Raw genomic sequence first — 5,601 nt, forward strand, 5'->3', positions numbered from 1 at the left:
TTCTGTTGCTTGCCTTAGAAACATCCTTGCAACTTTTTTCCAACTTTCTGTTGCTTGACCTAGAAACATCCTAGTAACTTTTTTGCTACTTTTTGCTACTTTTTGCTGTTCGCCCTAGAAACATCCTTGCAACTTTTTTCTAACTTTCTGTTGCTTGCTCTAGAAACATTCTTGTAACTTGTTTCCAACTTTCTGTTGCTCGCCCTAGAAACATCCTGGTGACATTTATCCACTTTTTCCAGCATTTTTAGAAATTGTCTGGTACTGTTCTGATGCAACCTTGTAGATATAAAAGTATGTAGCTGTTAGCGAAACACACCAATCTTTTCAAACACTGATGTTTATTTTCCAACCCTTTCATACATGCCCTCAGAAACCACAAGCAAGCAGTGACTATAATGTGGTCTTGACATCTCCCGTGTTCTTGATATCCCTCTTGCTGCAAGCCTACAGGAGGAAAAATGCAATAATAGTTAGCCTTATGAATTGTATCTGGACGAGATAGCATGATGCAGTCATCCACAAGAATTTGACTTCAAATGACCCACAATCAAAACGAAGATTTCAACTGACTGCCTTGCCAAACATACTTAGAACGGCATTCACACCTCTGGGGTGCAAAGCTTGTTTTTGGACGACGTCCTGGTGGGTATTGGAACGCCACCCAAAAATTGACTGAAGCATTGCTGAAGCAGAACTGCTGCACATAATATGCATGTGTTACATGTAGGAATCATACACTTGTGTAAAGTAGCTGTAAATCAGTTGCAGTAAAGATACTCAAAGTTTTTAGAACGGCTTCCGCGAGATATGTCATGTCTTTAGGAGGTAGAAAACATTTTTATAGACCCTCTAGTGTGCATTATTCACAGTTTGAAAACTCAATTTGGTATATTATTATATTAAAAAGTGACTATTTCAATATTTCCACCAAGTGCAGGGCAGCTTGAGCATGAAGCAATCTTTCTTGTGACATCTCAGTAAATCCGAGGTAGTGAGCATGTGGTACCACAAACCACAGATGCACACATGTTCTGGGCAGTAGTCAGCACTGTTACCATGTCACCGGAAGCTTGTGTATTAGGCAGCTGACAAGTAATATGAAAGAAAAAGTATAAAGGATTGTTTGCATTTCAGATAAGTGACAGCAAAGAACAAGCTTTATCCAATGTCAACTGTAGAAGGGCAGAGACACGCTGAAAAAAAGCCAATGTAAAGGCGAACGCTCAGCGTTCAGCTGCACTGTCGTGGCTTGCAACTACTGCCCACAGAAAAAAAAGTGCCAATGTAACGATGAACACTCAGCGTTCAGCTACACTGTCGTGGTAGCTTGCAACTATACTGCACTGTGCGGATTGTTGTGACTTAGCAGTTTGCGTTACCACCTCAAATTTCTGTAAAATACAAAGGCGACCAGCTTCCTGCTTGAAGCCAACCTGCACTTTGGGTGCATATTGAACTTGTCACATGAAAAGGTTATTGGTTTGTTATATGCTTGAAGAATTACCTGCTCATACAGTGGCTAGGGATTCAGCAGCTACCTAATAAAGAAAATCTTGCTTTTTGTATGATAATTTTAAGAGATGTACGGTACACAATACATAAGTGTGACCGATTAGAGGGAACAATATAGGCGCACAGGCAATAGTGTGAGAAGTGAGCTTCACAATACTGCATAATAAAATTGACAAAAAGATAAACATCTTGAGACCTCATGCTTCTCAATGATTATCTTAAAAAGGCAATGTGACTAGATTAATATACAGTGTGTACAGAGTATATCATGCAGTTACTCAAGTCAGAGTTATATTTAGCTCAGAGGAGGCTAGTTAAAGGTAAGTTCATTAAACTGAGGGCCCTCCAGATGACCAAAAGTGAAATGCAAGTGATTTGCCACTAGAAATCATGAAAATGGCACACACAGTAAAATGATTGCATATTACAGAAACATATCCTACAGCACACAAGGCAATGACAGTTTTGTACGCACCTATGTAAAAGCACGCAGATCAGGTGCTTTATAGTGGTGCTTTCCAGCTTGCAGCAGTGCTGCAGGTTCCTGTGGGATGCCTCCAGAATCCGCATAGCCTTCAACTGCAATGAATAATTTATTGCAATGTGAATCTGGAAACCCATCATATCAGTCTAATACTGAATTGCAAGGAGCCTCACACTAGCAGCTACATTAATGTGCGTCTCGTACGAATCTCTCCATTATATCTCAGGAGGTTACACGGTTATGTTGTAACAAGTGCGATTCAATGTTGGAATGCAGCAAACATAAGACTACCAGGAAAATCACCGAAACTCAAATATTTAATAAAGCAAAAAGAGCATTGGATGTGAAAAAAAATATTGAGCACATGAAAAGTCTTTTGAACCCTAGGCCGTGTTTGTATAGCGATGGTATTCCTTCTCGCTCTTCGTCAGAGGTTTGACCGACGCGCCACCCGTGTTATGAACTGGAATAGCCTGCCGTTCACAGTGGGTGGTAAGAATGACGTAGGATACAGCGCAAAGTATCGCCACGAAATCGCAGCCCTTACTTTATTACTGCAAGGCACAGTCATTACCTATGACTGGAAGAGCTGGCATACTGTTCTTTAGATGAATATGTATAGTAAAATTCAGCGTCTGATTGAGAGGTCTCGATTAAAAAGAAACCTCGTCATTGCAATATCGGCGTATATCTGCCTCGCAATATAGAACACGACAGGTTCTATAGTTCAATATAGAATACAGACAGGTTCTCGCGACGCGGGCCTTCAAAGTGAACTGTATACACAAAAAAGTCTTCATACAAGCTAATATTACGCAAGCGTCAAACATAGCTATACTGTGCCAACGCGTGAAGCCCATGACACACCGACGTGTACACACCTGCAGTGTACTCGCGGAAATGCTTATATAAGGAATAATTTTCTGCCGGGAAACTACCCAACAAACAGTACCTTTCAGTGTTTCCATAATTGTGTTCCCATTCAGTCAGAGCAATCAGACCCCCGGGGTAGCATACTTCACAGGAAAATGCAAGTACGCGATAACATCAACAGAAGCTTTCGTAAAATTGCTTACTAAATGTTCATAGAAACATGGACAACTTACGCTCAGAATGCGCTCTGCTCTAGTTACACAAAGCTCATTACATGAACCATAAGCTACAACAACGCGCACAAGCGCCAAACTTGCTTACCTTTCAAGACGTAGTCAGCAAACACTCCTTCGTCCCACAGGTACCGTGGCACCAACTCTCTTTCGGGCGCAAACACTGTAGAGCTGCCGATGAACTACAGCACCACGAACGCACAACCTACAACAAATTCTTCCATACACTGTGATGAAGCCCCAGTACCAGGCTTTTCACGAGAGAGCGCAGGCAGGCGGGAACAAAAGCAGCTCGGACGGGCGCTGTAAGACACTGTTGACACTGGCGTATCGCTCGAAACACACGGCGAACACACGGTGTTTCACGAGTCCAGAGGTTGTGCGATGGTTAATGCACACGATAAGAAGCACATTTTGCCTAGGCACTTCTAATATAAAATTCAACTACCGCCTCACTGCAACAAGCACTCGCGCACAGCCAACGTGGTCCATAAACTACAGCAACTTGGATTGGATTGGATTTACTGAACAAAACACTGGAGCAGCGCCACACTGCGGTTCACGAAAAGGAACCTGCCTCCTTGATTCGCATCGCTTCAGGAGCATAGCCTTCGAGATTCGCAATTGTCACTCAAGGGAAGTCGTAGCTGAAGCATGAGCCAATCCACGCGCCGCCCGTGCGGCTCCGTCTACTTGAAATGACGGACGGTCTACGGGCTAATGTGACACTTACCGAGCACATATCCGTGATCACCGCCCACATTCACGTTAATTATGGCGCCAAGTGTAATGTTTTCGAGAATATGTGCCCTCATCTTGAATTGGTGAGACCATATTTCCTCTTAGCGTCAGGAATAAAGGTAACAAAACGTGGTGATGGCTGGCGCGCTACAGCAGCTGAAGCTTCGGCTGAAGTGCAACAGGCGTACTGCTTGCACGCACGTGTAAACAAACAGATACGGCCATGCCAGGTACACAACTGACTACTCAGTAAACTGACAATCGTAAATTATTCACTTGTGTGCCTTAGCAAGCATTTACGGAATCCCGCCAATATATTGACACGTATACATGTTATCTTTCACCGGTGGCCGCTTTCCACCGGCTAACAAGTGTTAAACGTTATCGCTCGGCGCAGGATGCGCCTGCATCGGAAGCTTCTAGAACGTTATCGATGCTTCTTTCCGTTGCCTGTTTTCACCGACGCTTATGTTATCTGATTGTATAACCGACGCGAATTGTCTAGAACTTTCTGGAAGACCCGCGGGCATCAGGGATATTAATATGGAACCTTCGATGACTCAGGTATAAAAGCCGACGCGCTTCGCCGCTGACATTTCGACGACCGCCGACTGTGTTCGCCGCTTTCGTTGTGCTTCGAGTGTATAGCTTGCTTTTGTGGGCACAGGTTCGCCCAATAAAGAATTAGTTTCGTCATACACAGTTTTACGACTGTTGACTTCAGCGTCACTACTACATGACAATATCATCACAATCACCCGCAGTTTTGAAAAGAAAGGCTCTTTTAACAGTGACCGCAGATACTGCATTTGCGAGAGTTTTGCGTATAGTCTGCATAAAATCGTAAAGGAAAGGTTTCTTAAGAAGCCGAATTCCGAAAAAAGGTAAGCGTCGTGAAAACAAATAAATGGCCTTACGACATGTCAGAAAGTCTAGGCATTGTATAGTTCCTGCTAGTGCTACTGTAATATGGGAGTAGTGGTACCGTCTCTGCCTCACACGCAGAAGTCCCGGGTTCGAGTACCAGTCAGTGTAGAACAACCTTTTTTTTGAAGTAGGAAAGCGTTATATACAATTTCACTGGGACAGGCTAAGATATTTTACCTTAGCTTCTACTAATTATATATGCACACATAATAACAAAAATTATTCTGTCTCCTCGCTTTCTCTTAAACTGCAGAAGCAATTGTCAGTATGACACTTAGTTTATTCGTACTAATTATTGTATTACCGATATTGCATGTTATGCTTCTTTATTGCGGTGTTAAATGAGCAAATGAATGAAACAAATACAGTTATAATTTTCTTTACACAAAAGTAAAGGCAGAGCCTACCAACTTTCCTTAAACTTCCTTTAAACTTTCTTCAAACGAACTTGCTTCAAGTGAAAACAAGAACGGAGCCTATCAACTTTCTTTAATGTTGCTTTAAACAAGCTTTCTTCAAACTAAAATAAAAATAGAGCCTACTAACTTTTTTAAACTTTATTTGAACAAACTTCGTACAAACAAAAGTTAAAACACAGCCTACCAACCTTTTTAAAACTTTCTTTAAAGAAACTTTCTTTCAACCGAAGTAAAAACAGAGCCTACCAACTTGTTGTAAACTTTCTTTGAACAAACTTCCTACAAACGAAAGTTAAAACAGAGCCTAACAATTTTCTTTAAACATTCTTTAAACAAACTTTCTTCAAACCGAAGTAAAGACAGATCCTACCAACTTTCTTGTAACATGTGTTAATAGAAAGTAAAAGTA

The 5,601-nt window shown here is 41.8% G+C and overlaps 1 long non-coding RNA gene across 1 annotated transcript; it reads right to left on the bottom strand.

Moving 5' to 3' along the window:
- Positions 1-334: 334 nt before the first annotated feature.
- LOC125942274 (uncharacterized) lies at positions 335-3,596 on the bottom strand. Its single transcript, XR_007464950.1, has 3 exons — positions 3,194-3,596; positions 1,991-2,094; positions 335-447 (listed from the first exon to the last, which is right to left on the bottom strand). It is a non-coding gene; the product is annotated as an uncharacterized LOC125942274 (long non-coding RNA).
- Positions 3,597-5,601: the final 2,005 nt, after the last annotated feature.

Source organism: Dermacentor silvarum, chromosome 1, assembly GCF_013339745.2.
Source record: "Dermacentor silvarum isolate Dsil-2018 chromosome 1, BIME_Dsil_1.4, whole genome shotgun sequence".
NCBI classification, from domain to species: Eukaryota; Metazoa; Arthropoda; class Arachnida; order Ixodida; family Ixodidae; genus Dermacentor; species Dermacentor silvarum.